General features: G+C 41.6%; 1 long non-coding RNA gene across 2 annotated transcripts; it reads right to left on the bottom strand.

The window, feature by feature from the left end:
- Positions 1-7,767: 7,767 nt before the first annotated feature.
- On the bottom strand, positions 7,768-12,213 carry LOC143110091 (uncharacterized). 2 transcript variants are annotated; one of them, XR_012984058.1, is made up of 5 exons: positions 11,570-12,213; positions 10,664-10,750; positions 10,434-10,583; positions 10,116-10,192; positions 7,768-9,343 (listed from the first exon to the last, which is right to left on the bottom strand). It is a non-coding gene; the product is annotated as an uncharacterized LOC143110091 (long non-coding RNA). The 2 variants fall into 2 exon arrangements; XR_012984057.1 differs by having other exon boundaries at positions 7,769-9,343; positions 10,664-12,023.
- Positions 12,214-15,300: the final 3,087 nt, after the last annotated feature.

The raw sequence follows: 15,300 nt of genomic DNA, 5'->3' as shown, positions 1-15,300 counted from the left end.
CTTAGCTCAGCTCTCAGCTCTGCCCAACTGTACAGGCTGAACCTGCACAGGGTTCTCACACAGAGTACAGTCAGTACTGAAGGCTTGCCTTTGTGACTTGTGTTTAGACTGTGTGTGTGTGTGTGTATGTGTGTGTGTGTGTCTGTGTGTGTCTGTGTGTTTCTTTGTGGCCTATGAAAAATGTACAAGGCGAGGAATGCCATTACCTCTTTCTCCTGTTCTCTCCTGGTGCCAAACCCACAGCAACTGTTACAGAGGGGGTGATTGTCCGACCCCCTCGCACTGTGCAGTTGGCAAGCGGCAATTATGTAAGCCTGTCTCCCTAATATAATAAGAAGTGACTGTGCAATAAAAAAAGAGGGTAAAAGCCTCACAACCCTTCTTTTCATGAACGTTTTAAAGACTGTGGGAGGTGCTGACTACCAGAAAGTGGAAATATGGGGTAGGGTTGTTGGAGGGGGGGGGGGGGGTAAACATTAACAGCTAAGACTTTTCAGGAGCTCTGAACCGGTGTCCGAAATCTTTTGACCCGAGCCAAGTGAAGTTTTGGCAATCAGGTAAATGGCAGTATAGCTACTGTTACAACAGTGGCAGTGGAGCCAGGGCTTTAGAAATCAGTGTGCCTTCTGGCTTCCACTGAATACGGCCGGAGATGAAAAGACACACCATGTCATGTTCCATGGTGAGACTCAAAACGAGGGGAAAAATTCCCCTTGGTGGGGCGACCACGTAATGAGCTTTGCTCCCATTCTTTGACTTCTTATGAAGCTGTTTCTTTGGCACGAGTTGGCCATCCCGACTGCTGATCCACTTTGGGACTTGGAGGAGTAAAAGGAGAGAGCTTTTGGATTCGGCAGCTGTCAGGCGGCAATCATCAGCTCCCAGTCATGGCTCGAGACCAAAAATTTCCCATCAAACCCTTTGGATGGCCTGTAGGCTTTGCCCCTTGTGTGAGGGGAATCTCATGTGACTGTCCACTCGCAAAGCTAATTAAGACAAGATTATCTCCCATCTCTGTTATGCTGTCAAAGCACAACAGGGGAGGAGGGAAGAGGGGAGGTTCTCAAATCTCCAGTGCCAAGCACTATTGACCGCACAGAGAGATGTCTGTAGTAAAGGGATGCTGAACGCTCGAGATATAGAACGCTTGTCTTTTAGAACTGCAGAGCGTATTTTTCATTTCAGCATTACACAACAATGACAATAGTAACCAATCAGCTCTACCCAAGCAGCAAAGGTGTAGGGCACGTTTTTTCCGGTGTTATTTTGGTTACAGACACATTTAGAAGTTGTTCAGAATAATGTTAGTTTTAGGTTAGGTTGCAGAAGGGTGTAAAACACAACGTTTGAAAAAATATATGTGAGATGTTACGAACATTTAAATAATTTTTTTTTTTTTATCGTGTCAACTACACGTTGCACAAAGCAGCAAACCAATGTGTACAGTACGTTTTTTTCAGTGTTATTTTGATTACAGACACGTTCAGAATTCATTCAGAATAACGTTGGTTTTAGGTTAAAGTGTAGGTTCCCGATTACGTTTTTAACGCATTCCAAATTGGTTCATAATGGGTGTCAAACATGTTTTGTACACGTTGCAGAAGGGTGTAAAACACATTTGGAAAAACAAAACAAAAATGTGCAATGGACGTGTTTGCGAACATTTAAATGAGGTTTTAATCACATCAACTACACTTATTCCGCATGTCACATCAACCTGCATGCAATATGGAAAACTTTCGGTGTGTGGGTAAGGTTACTTTTCATATAATTCAATTTAATGATGACCTCATTACGCAGTAGCCCAGGCCCTACCATCTGAACCATCATGACTGTCCTTTTGTTTTACATGGTAACAGATAGTATTAACAATGAAGATCATATGAAGATCAATGAAGAACATGTCTGAAACCTTTTCTACACGTCTGTATTCAGTGTAAAATGACACCACACCAGCACCTCCATTAAAGGTACACTATGAAAGATTTTTACCTTAATATGACCTCTACGAAGCCAATTTGATGGTAAATAAACTTGTAATAGGGAATCGTTCACCTATCATAGGCATAGAGTATAGCTGGTCACTACCGAGAGAACCAGCAATGCAACTTCAAGAATTGTCATAGTGCATAGTATACTTTTAAACGTTGGAAATAAGTGTCAAATGTGTTCATTATCACCCATTATGTTTTACACTTATTTTAAGGATTATCATTTTTTTTTCCCTGTCATCTACTTCCCTGTCATCTACATCTACTTCATCTACTTCCTGAATTTCAACGATACCCGGGACACCGAAACACTGGGGCACATGAAATTTGGTGGGTATGTAGCCCCACTAGACTTTTACGGAAAAATTTTGTTTGGTCCCCGGGGGCCACTCCCCCGAAACCCAAAAAATGCAGTTTTTCCTAAATAACTACCTGAACCGTGGCACCGAGGATGAAGACATTTTTATGGTATGTTGGTCTCAAGGGCCCACATCAACCTAGCCCATAATCACTCATTTGTGATTTGCATCCCCCCGGTAAAAAATTAAAATATCAATATCATTCTGCTTTAATCGCCCCTCTCTTCAGTTAAGATGTTAAGAACTGCACCAAATTGTATGTGTATGATTAACCTGACATTATCTGGGGGTATGCTAAGTTTCGTAGAATTTCATACATGGGGGGGGGGGGGGGGGGGGTAACCTGACTCTCGCCAGATGAATTTCGTTCCGCTTAGCTCCGCCTAGCTTCACTCACATCCATCTGGGACCTCTTCCGTTGAGAGTGATTTCTGCACCAGATTTTATGGTAGAGCCAATCAGGACGCAGGGCGGGAGTTTCATAGATGTGACATAGCGTAGAAGCGACTGTTAGACTGTTATCAGCGTCACGGGTTGGCTTCAATGTGAGTGGTTGAAGTAGCACGTCAATAGATGACGGACAAGTGGCTTATCCAATCATATGCAAGCATTTTTTGATTAGGCCCAGCCTTCTGAAGCAACACTTCAATGGATTGATCCCAGATGGATGAGTGAAGCTAGGCGGAACGAAATTCATCTGGCGAGAGTCAGGTTGGGGGGGGGGTCTAAAAAAAATTATGTGTACATTTAGTGACTGTACACTCATTGGCCTGTCGATGGACACACACAAACACACACACAAACACACACACACACACACGTACGCACGCACACATACACGTAGGCACGCACACATACACACACAGACAGAAACACACACATGCACACACACACACACACAAACACACACGAACACACACATATACACACGCACACACACACAGGCATGCACATACTATTGGTATCGGCAATTAGGCCGATACATAATTACAAATTCAGTAGGATTAAAGGAAAACCAAATATTCATCATTAGTATTGGCGTTACGTAGTAGTTTGTCCACCAGATGGCGCATCGTTGCAGTAAGGTTAATCTAAATTGGGTTGGAAAGACAATAGACGCTTCCTATAAGGACAACACTGTGTAGTTTAGGCCTACCGCAGAGAACGTCTAATAAGGGTAGGATTATTTTCACATGAAATGTAATTCCCATTTCTTCTTGAAGCCGAAATAAATCTGAGAATGTTTATCGGACATGCTTGGTTTTTACTGCAGGTAGGCCTAGGCTAATCTTATATAAGTTATATCAATAGACTAGGACCTAGGTAAAATAATGTTAGGTCTACCGTGATGGAGGCCAATTTGATTATTGGTGTATTTGTAGAAAAACATAAATGCGGTTACCAAGCAAATTGATATCAGCGCTGTAATTGTATCTTTCGACTGTCATCTCATTCTTTTCAGACCATAGCCTAAGTGAGTTAGCCACAACGCGTTTGCTAACACGATGGTTTTCTAATGGAAAATATACCTGAAAGATAACCTGTCTATGAAGCATCCTAAACAGGCTGGGATATGTCTGCTTGCTAAATAGGTTGTTCTGCTGTTGATTCGCTCACAGTCCTTAGTGGCCCTGTCAGTGCTTTGTAAAATGTTGCATTAAGACCACAAAAAGTCTCAAAAAGCATCTGAGCTAACGTTCATTCCCAAACACCCACTAGGCAACTTCAATACTCTATTTTCAAAGGTGTTTCAAGTAAAGAAGAGCATGGCTCAAAGTAAAGTAACTAGGGCTGAGTCGACATAATTGACTACATAAATTTGTCAAAGTGAAAGTTGTGTCAACTCGCCGCAATGTAGATTTATTAAAGGCACACTATGCAGGGTTTTTAGCTTAATATGCAAGTTTTTTTTATCTTAATTTACCTTCATTTAACAGCTTCAGAGTCATTGGAATGGTTATATGACTTTTTTGGGGTTTAATGGTGGCCATGTTGCTTCCCCCTAGCGCCTGTGAGTGGAAAAACCACCCTTGCAACTGTAGGCCGGCGGGCCGACGGCCTCAGTGTCAGGAAGTATAATGAGTGTAACAAATTGCTTTACTGCATTCAAATACACATACACGCCAGGCACCGGCTAGAAAAAGGTAGCGATGGAGTTTCTCAGACATTCGTCATGACAGAGCCAGCGAAAAAGAAGCAAAAACCGAGAAAACAGTAAGGAAATTGCCAATACTGCATAGTTTACCTTTAACACACCTGTGATAATCTACAGCAGGGCTGTACACATAATCGTAATATTATTTGTTGCACGTGCTACAAAAAACATTCTGTGCAATGGATGATTTACCAACGTTACACCGCACTTTGAGAGATGTATCCAGGGCAGGGCTGTACATATAATGGAGGAGGCTACTTGAAACTGCGAGTTTCGGTCGGTGTGAGCGAGCAGACTTTCAGTTGACAGTAATTAACACCCTTTTGAACAATCTAAGCTGTGCGAACGTCAGAGGGCGGTCTACGCTGATTCATCATTAGTGAGACACGAGGACAGCTGCATGCAATTCCTGTCAGCATAACAATAGTGGCTGTTGCTGAAGCGTCAGCCCTCGTTGCAGCCGTACGCGTTTAAGACGGACGCGGTCAAGACGAGCAAGTTTACCTGTGCAAGTTCACCGAGCACAGGCGCCGACAAAGGCAAAAATGTGCCATTCCACCATATCTGTTATCACCGGCCATCGCAGAAAACGGCATCATGCCAAAAGGGGCAGAAATCGCCTTAACCTCCAGCAACTTAAACGGTCCTTACCTACAGAAACCTCCTTCTCTATGGGCTTGTGGAACTGTCAATCCGCAGTCAACAAAACGGACTTAATAGCTGGCTATGCCAACCACCTTTCATTGGAACTTTCAAATCAACAGCGCTACAGACACTCGAAAACTTTTCTCAACCTTCAAATCGCTACTCAACCCTCAGCTGCCTCCTCCTCCATCCAGCCTTACTGCAGATACCCTTGCCTCATTTTCTGTTCTGATGGTTCTACAACACTTTTTGGGTCGTTTGGTGGGTGCTTCGTCTCCCCCTAGTGCTTCTCCGTGGAAAAACCGAATATGCAACTTTCTGGTCGCGGTCCGAACAAATCCGGAAGTGACTCAGCGGAAGTATCCAATCGCGCCTCGAAAATGTAGTCAGATTGTAGTTTCTAAGAAAACTGCAAAACGGACTCCGACTTGGCTTTGTTGCTGTTGAAATTGTAAGTAGCCTACCCTTGGGTGAACTTCGTTTTTGTAATGTGGTTTGATAGTCTCTTGAACAATGTTTGCTTGACCGTTTTATTGTGAGCCCTGTATGTGTTTAGCTTGGTTTCTTGATGGCTAGCTGCTAGCTAGTGGGGGTTTAGCGTAGCAGTCACTTGCTACCGAAGCTGCAGGGGGAGCTATGTCGTGAAAAATGCCCAGAAAAAAAACCAGAAACAGCGAAGGAATAACCAGACCTGCATAGGGCTTCTTTAAGCCATTGGTTTCCAAAGGAGATTTTATTTGTGTCGCCAGCATAGCCTATTGACAATTTATGTTGTAAATAGGCCTAGCTTATACCTTATGTAGCTTATGGAAGCTAACAGCTTTCTATTAGGATCTAGTTTGTTAAAGGAACCGTATGTAAGAAATGTAATTCAATTAATCATAAAATGGCCCTGATTTGTCACTAGACATTAGGAAATCATGCTAATTTCAAATACTTATATCACTGACAACAGTAGTCCGGCCAGGATATCGTCATTTAAAAAAGTGAAGTTGCAGCCCTCAACTGATGTTGATGTTTACATATTTGTGTTTTAGCTTGATCCGCCACCCTCCACCTATCTAGTAATCACAAAGTCAGTAGTGTTTTGGCATATGGGTTGCCAGCTCTGCTCTAGTTACCACATCTGCGGTGTACACCGCTCTACAGTATTTTGAAAGTGATTGTAGTACCAGTTTTGGCCAAAATCCTACATACGGTTCCTTTAACAGTCACGGTTTTGTCATAACTCCCTCTATGCATTTTTGCATTTAGAATAGCCAGAACGTGGATATCTCAATCGGAAAATTAAACAATATCGGGCGCCTACCATGGACTAGGCTGGGTGAACCTAGCCTGATCTGCCGGTGATTTAGTGTAAGTGACCTTTCATCAATCCAGTTGCAATGGATGAACTGTGATGAACTGCCCTACTTGTGATTGTTTAGAGATTTTAAAGGTTTTATAACAATGCTACAACTTTTTTTCTGCAGCCGCACACACACACACACAGGCATGCCAAACAAGCATACGCAAAAGTTTAAAGAGTGGGGGATGGAGTAGAAGATGGAGACAAATTGATTAGTGTGATTTATTTTCGCGGAACGGATGTACAGGACTGAGCGGCGGTCATGTTTTGTACCGCTATGCGGTACATCTAGTTTAATGTTATGTTTTGCACCTGTTTTGAATGTGTTATTCACATTAGAGTTTGGTTGGTGTGAGTTGACACTAAATCAACACCTTCTTCAAACATTGCAATCGGTGTCAAATACATTAATTTCCGTACATTCCTGATTACAACGTTTAATGCACGTTTATAATAGACTTCAAAGGTGTCAAAAACCACGTTTAGAGAACTAAAGTAGAGAACAGAAAACACATCAATTTTGTTGAACACCAAAATACAACCTAAATCAAACATTGGTTTTGGTTCAAAAGGGCCTGAGGCCACCTAGATATACCTTGTCCATGTGCATCTATCTGAGGTTCATTCGAAGGTTCCCTGCCTAGTCTAGTTTCACTAATCCCTCCTTTTCCCTTGATTAGCACTCGTTGGCATTGTAAATACACACACACCTGTGTAGGATGTAACCCAAGGCGACGGCGGCTACTGGAGCCAAGTGCTCCTGCTCAGCCTGGTTCTGCTCTCTGAAGTTAATTAAGAACATTGATAGCATTTGCAGCATAGTTCCCTCTTACTGCGGAGCACGCTTCTCCATCAGGGAATGGCGGGCATGTCAGTGGGAAGCCCTATCCGACTCACGAGTGCCCTGCTCACCAGGGGCGATGACTGACACTCTGACTGCTCTGATTCGCTGAAAGCTCAGTGTCATCGTGTCTAATTGATTGATGTCATGTCTCTTTTTTTCCCATTTTGAGAATCGTCATTTTGTCTTTTATGTATTGATCCCCCCTTCTCTCCATCTTTCTCTCTTGGCAACTCATTCCTTCACTCTCTTCTCTTATTCTCTCTTCATTCTCTTATTCTCTCTCTCCTTATCATCTCTGCTTTCTTATTCCCTTTCTGTCCCTCTTTTTCCACTCATTGAATCTCTCACTCCCTCTCTTTCTTAGATACAGTAGATAGATAGATAGATAGATAGATAGATAGATAGATAGATACACAGTAAAATTGACAGAGTTGTTTTCGACTCTAATAGAGTCGATTCTGACTCTGTCATAGAGACCCATTGGTCCCACCCCACAGAGAGTAAATTTGACTCTTCTCCTAGAGCACATTTTTCAGAGTTAAATTTACTCTATAGAGAGTTGGAAAATCACCAAGATAAACTCCACAGGGAGTAAAGAAAAATCTACTCTATAAGCCAACAACTCTTTCCAGAGTCATCTTAACTCTTAATGGGGTAATCTTAGTTTATCTCTATTCAGAGTTTATTCCCAGCTACTCTTGCTAGAGTCACCATTTTGCTTGTCTTTATTTACCCTTTATCAAGTTCTACAAAATCTGAAGGACATAGACAAATTATTGAAAAAATATTTATTACAAAATATTATGTTAATGTATCAATATACAATATATTTCCTTTTGTAAATGCATGTACAGTACAACACATTTGGCATCAAATGGAACAAAGCCACTAGAACATAATATCAAGTTGTTGTTAGTGATACATTAGCTTACATACCAATTTTACTCACTCTACAGTCTGTACTGAAACATTCTAGCATCACAGACATGTTTAAGTCCACACATTCTAACAGTGAAGCTACATCAGGCGCGTAACTGAAGCTTTACGTTCGCATAGCGTCTGCTGCAACAATTAGCTGGCACTATAATCAATGGAGGTAGCTACACCAGATGTGATAGCGGCGCGTACGTTTGAAAAAAATGAATTTTACGCGTCGCGAACAGATCGCTTCAGTTACGCGCCTGGTGTAGCTCATACCTAAGGCATGATCCAATGGATGGGGCCTAGAAGAGATTTAAGATGACTTAAAGTATGATTCATTTCCTCAACACTTTGCTTATCACTCAAAAAACTGAATAGTTTCCTCAACCTGTATCTCATGTACAGCAGAATGCATAACAGGAACCACTGTATCAAAATCTACCGCCAAATCATTACTTGTGTGTTCACTACAGTTATTTTCCAAAACATGAACATTATTAACGCTATACTCATGTAACCTTTCCAAATGTTTTCTAAAAGCCAGAAAATGTCCCTGAAACACCCAGTCTCACCATACTTTAACCTGAGTGTTCTACCGGGACACAGCCCATGTGGTGATTCTGCTACCTGGATCCTTTTTTGCAGTTCGATGCTGGAGGAAGAAAGACCTTTACTCTGTTTAATAGTCTTCTCTTTGAACATAGTTGACCACCTCTCAAAAAGCTTCGCTGAAATCTCACCAAACAGTAACAGTCTTGCTCAATCTGATCCATTACATCCACAAATCGAGAGAATGTTGCAAGCATATGAGGTGATTGAGGGTCATGGACCATTTTTTCTGACGATAATCAAACGTTCACCTTCAGCCGCACAACTTCTTCATCAGAAGAATGCTTCATTAGAGATACCGCCTCTCTCAGCTGTTCTTCATTCAGGACTGGCTCGGGCACATCTTCAGAAGCTGGTCCTCCATTATGTTCATTGTGTGCTGGACTTTGTGGTTCCTGAGGCTTTCCTCTGAATTGTTTTAATGCGTCAGGCCAGGTACCCTGATCCGCTGGCTGGATCATAGAAATGTTCCTATAAAACAGTATAAAGTAGGGTGAGTTACAGCATTAAGGGGAAATCCAGCGATTTTCCAAATAGATCTCCATTTCTTGGATCACCGAGTATGTAAAACGAAAACAATCGGTTTTACATAGCTCGAGTTGCTACAGCCAGCAGCTAAAGCGACTGTGCAGCTACAGCGCTACACTCTGGGGTCATGAACATTGGGGCTCAGGAACATGCCCCTAGAGTGTAGCGCAGTAGCTTCCTGGCTGCAGCATCTCGAGCTAAGTGAATCCGATTGTTTTTTTGTTTTTTGTTTTTTCCCTGTACCGACAGTTCTCGTGACCTTGAGAAATGGAGATCAATGTGAAATTCAGTGCACTGTAAACAATGTATTTGATCTTAAACAGATTCATTACAATTTGTATGCAGAAATACTTATGAAATGGTTTCATTTCAAGTTCAATCATTTAAAAGAAACAAAAAATACTGTTCATCTGGTGGTTGAGATACTGGGATTTAAAGTCAAAAGTCAAGCACAGCATGACAAATCCACACACTCGCATCTGTGCAAAATTATCTTTTTATATAGCTTTTGGTCATAGGCCTTTTTCAGGATTCCTGAAGAGGGTCTATGACCGAAATCTAGAATAAAAAGATCATTTTGCACAGATCTGATGTGTGGAATTTTTTTGAAGAAAAAAAAAATACCTCAGTGTGGGTTTCAGTTTAGGTTACCTTTGTGTTAATGGGCAACATAAAGATTTTACCAATATTTAACTAGGGAAAAAATGCCACTTACTTGCTCTACCCCATCATCTCCCTTGGGCTTATTTGGAGACAAGGCAGTGGTGTCATCTGAATCACATAATGCATCTACTACAAAGCAGAGGACAGAATAAATCAGTAATATAGTCATGTCCAGTACCTGTGACGGCTGTATGTCATGTAGTCTTTGATGACTGAGATTTTTAAACACTAAATAGGCTCAAAGACGGACATAATCAACATCCACAAACCCCACAGAGTGGCATTCCATCAAAACAATGTGTTGCAACCGCTGTTGATATATTCACAAAACTTGTACCAAGTTTTAACTACATTCCATAATACAACTCACCATCATCTTCTGCAGGCTTCAGCTTTAATACACCACAATTTGGATCCTTCACCACATCTTCAGACACATAGTTGTCAATCTTCTGTACCAAACTCATCATACATTTTAGCCCAGCTTGGTGTTTGGCTTCAATATCAAATTTCATGAACACTAAAATAAAAATTAACAGAACATTACAAAAAAAACCTGACAATAGACTTAAACAATGCAACAATTGAATAAATCAGTACCTTGGTTAAAGAAATCCTCTAGAGTGGCATCAGTTTCCACCATTTTAATGTATCTGGTCTGCCTGGTATTTAACTTTCACCAACATCCTGAAAAAACATAAAATCAAACATTCAGACAAAATCAACACTACTTTTAAAACACTTTCTTAAAACAAACCAGGTAACAACTCTCAGTGACACTGACTAAACTAGTAAATGTGGCACGTGCACCTGTTGGCACTTTGCACTGAACACGTGTCTTCTATGCTATCAATGATGCACATTCAGCAATCAACACATGTCCTTGATAGTAAATTAATGCAGCTAGTTTTGAAATAACCAACTTGTGAAGGCCAAATTCATGCTTATGGATGCCTGCTTTACGTGAAACAAGCTTTTTAGTAGAGCATGACCTTTAAGCTAATTTGCCCTATTAATGACTGTTAATGTTAAGTAGCTAACAACAGTAACTGTTACCTCATTAAGCTAACCATAGCCTTTATTTGATATCTGATTTGCATTATGCTAAGCTGCCAATGAGAGCTACGTTGGCTGATAGGCTAACCAAGTCAATGTTAACCATTAAAGACGATTATACTGGTATCATATTTGGTTGAGTAAATATTAACATGATAAAAAAACGTATAGCATTGTACAATACAGGAGCACGAATTGACATGTACCTCATGTTACACAGAGGTAACGTTAACGTTCATGTTAACTTTCAACCTTCGTTAGCAGTTAACTTAACGTTAACGTTAGCCCCTGAAGGTCAACACATTTCAGAACGATATCTTGACCATACATTTACGTTCAGTTTACACTCCTCTTTCGCGTCACCACTTATCATTTATCATTTTCGCGGCATACTACGGAACATGTGAAATAAATCTCTAGTAAGTGTATTTTAGATGAACATCTACTCACCTTCAACTGCAACAGAGAGATTCTTCTAATCAGGCTCCGTCGCGTCGCTGCAGTCTCAAATGGAAGGAAGTGGGTGATAAGCTACTAACGTTCGTCTCTGACGTGAGATACCAGAGGGCACGTTTCGCCAGTTAGTAATTTGTCTGAGCCCTTACACAATTGCATGTAACAAACATACAATAATAATAATTATTATTATTATAATGTTTGTTCGCTTTGACTATTCTTTGTGAACAGCTATAGGCTTGATAACAGAGACTCCGTTTATAGCCTGGTTTATGGGTGATAGCTTAGCAGTATTTGCCTATTTTACTGTAGCACATGCTAGCCTACAAACTTGCAAGTAATTTTTTAGTAGCCTAGTCCAGAAAAAAATCTTAAAGCTACCGAATGACTTTGGAATTAACCAGAAGAAAAACACTATTTTTTATGAATAATATCCAAACAATAATTAGGCAGACATCTCCCAAGAAATTTCTAAAATGGCATCCAAATGAGAAAATGGGGTGGATGATTAACTCTTGTGATTTTAACTCTGTTTTTTAACTAATATGCTAGAGTACATTTTACTCCAACTGTAGTAAATGTAACTCTATTAGAGTCAATAACAGTCTACTCTGTCATTTTAACTCTTGGAATTTTACTGTGTAGATAGATAGATAGATACTTTATTAATGCCCAAGGGGAAATTCAAGGTCTCAGTAGCATACAGACATCACACACAACATGCACTTACAGCAGAAAGCAGACTCCTCTCTCACTCTTTCATTCTCTTCTCTTATTCCATCTTTTCTCTCTTTCTCTCTCCTTCTTGTGCTTTCCCTCTCACACTCTACTCTCTTGCCCCCCCCCCTCCTTCTGCGAGGGTTTCCCCCGGTAAACATATCTCACGCAGCTGCACTTGTTCCCCTGCCTGCCCCGGCCGGCCCACTCCGTGCTCCACACAGCTGGATCCAACCTCTACCAGATCCATATCACCCCGGCCTCCCTTTCCCACCTCCATCCACTGTTCTTTATGGCGGGACTACAGATGGTCCCCACACACACATACACACACCACACCACACACACTCCAGCCACCCCGTCTCAGTCTCCTTCCCTCCCAGATGCTTGTCTTTCAAGATCGTTTCCCAAGTAAGAGGATCAGATAAGGCCAGATCCCCTTGGAAATGTAATGAGAAAATTGTGAAAGGCAGAACGTAATAAGCCTGATTTTCCTTATCCACGGTGCAGATTGGTCCTCAGCGCATGGCTTCATCTCGGGTATTCATCAAACCAGTGCAAAATAAAAAAACGCTCACACTGTCCTGTGAATCATTATCGCTGCCATTGATTCTGAAAGACCAGTGAGAGGGGTTAAAAAGAGTGGCAGTAAATTGCTGCTTTGTTCCGTGGCTGGCACTAACATGCCTCTCTTATTTAAAAAAGAGGTTTGGCAGAACAGCATACATACTCCAGTGTGTGCAAGAGCGGAACATTTTAAATAATTTAAGTGGCCTAATTAGGGCACTTTTGTGTCATTTAGCACACCGGGGCTTAGAATACCTAACATGAAGTGTATATTTAGCCTTCTTAGCCCGAGAATAGTAGGCTGCTGTATGCAAATTGCCTTTGTTTTCTGTTTTTGTGCGCTACATGAAGGAGCAGTGTGACCTGGCCTCACACCCATACCTGCCCAAGTCTGCTCATCCGTCTTTTGCAAGTGTAATGAGTGTTGATTTCGCTGTTATTTCTCCAAAGCAGCTGCTCATCCATTTTTCATGCACAGCGGGCGGTAAACTCTTTGTTTATTTCTCAGCTTTTTTCATGCAGTTGTTTGTCATCACTCCGGTAAAACTATATATATCAAAAAGACAGGCGATGTGTCCACTAAAAATCGTCCATGCAATTACCAGTCTGCCTTTGCCTGGGGTAAATTGCTTCTGAAGTGGTTTGGCCCTGTGAAAAAGACATAGGAAAAAGGAGTGGAGGTGTTGTGTCTCATGGTGGAGATTAAAGGCTCACTCACTGTTATTTGTCCATTACTGTAAAGCACTCAACAGAGTAAAACTGCCAAATCCTCACACCCTTTTCCCTGTCATTTGGAAATGCATTATGCTTAGATGAATTAGGGGTTATCAGTGTACTGTGGCTTTTACAGTTTATTTTAAGGTTTTCTCGAAAATACAAACAAGTGCATTGGTAAATAGAGAATATTTACTTACAGCATACTCATACTTAATACTCATTAGACATTTTCAGCACTTTTCAAAATATCTTTTTTTAGTATTTAACCACATTACTTAGACCCTACAGGCCTACACCTTCTGTAGTCATTAGCATAGCTAATCATTAGCTACAGTAACATAAATATTGTGGGTTTGCTTCCCTGTTATCCAAAAGCCTGGCCGCTCTGCTCTACTCCTGCTGGGTTGTGTTTTGGGAGCAGTCTGTTTTGTTTTGTTGCCTGGTCAGTCAGGCGATCAGTGGAGCTTAATTTGCAGTGGACTTTGTATGGGTTTCATATGAAGACTGACTGTTAGGCTTTTCATTAACCTGCCTCAGATTTGTGGACGTATTGTACAATGATGTTCCAAATGGAGAATGGGGTGAAGAGAGAGAGAGAATATAATATCAGTCATAAACGTTTACAGTATGACTTGTTAATGACACGTTCATGACCATGTCATGTCACTCTTATGTCGATACTGTCAAGTAAAGTGTAACCTAAAGTTCTGTAGCGCAGGTATAGTCAAGCGAAAGATTGTGCAAACACCCGTAGGTTGTACAAATACATTTTCTTTCCAACTGCACACTTGGTTGGATCAGAATTGAAGACTCTCCCTCTAAGTGTCTGTGTTATGTTATGCTGTGTGTTTTAATATGCATGCTGCAAGCTGCAGAGGCGTTATAAGAGGTCCTCTGTTCAGGAGGCCAGTCTCCACACAGTGGCCTGCGAGATCTCAGAGGAATGTTAGTAATTAGCTCTGTAATCACTGGCTTTGGGAAATCGGCAAAACCACACAGCTGATCTCTGTGTGAAAAGGGGTCTGCCTGTAAAATGGCCCAAATGGCTCAAATGTGTGTGTGTGTGTGTGTGTGACAGTGGCATTTGTGTGTGGTTAGTTTCTGGTAGACCTTTGTATGGTTTTGCTTTTGCCCTGTACAGTAATCAGTCAAAGCTCAGTGACCCCTCGGCTTTGGCAATGGCCCTGAATTCAACACATACACACACACACACCCACACACACACACACACACACACACACACACACACATACATACACACACACACACACATACATACACACACTAACACACATACATACACACACAGACACACACACACACACACACACACACACACACACACACACACACACACACACACACACACACACAGTCAAGCACCAAACTAAAGACGACGAGGCCTTATGCACCACCAGTATACATGGCCGAGCTTAGCCAAACGGGAAGAGCTGCGATGCGTGACGGCGATTATGTAAAGCACGAGACAACCAGGGCCCCCTGAGCATGCCAGTAACTCAGACGACTTGGCGGATCTCCACTGATTAGGTGATGACAGATCCGCAGGCCTTATGGCAGCTTAAACTCATGTTGCCACTCACTACCATTTCACTAGTGAATAAATGAAGCGTTTTTATGGGACTGTTGCTGGTGGAGTTTGGCATAGGTTGATAATGAGGTTGAATGTTGTTGTTGCTTTTGTCAAAACTGTCATGAACTCATTT

The sequence above is a fragment of the Alosa pseudoharengus genome, unplaced genomic scaffold (assembly GCF_046254945.1).
Source record: "Alosa pseudoharengus isolate Yale_2024_CS ecotype anadromous, Long Island Sound unplaced genomic scaffold, YU_APseudo_1.1 YU_APseudo_1.1_scf_7, whole genome shotgun sequence".
NCBI classification, from domain to species: domain Eukaryota; kingdom Metazoa; phylum Chordata; class Actinopteri; order Clupeiformes; family Clupeidae; genus Alosa; species Alosa pseudoharengus.
The sequence above is the reverse complement of the archived record's forward strand: the minus strand, read 5'-3'. Positions and strand labels throughout refer to the sequence as shown.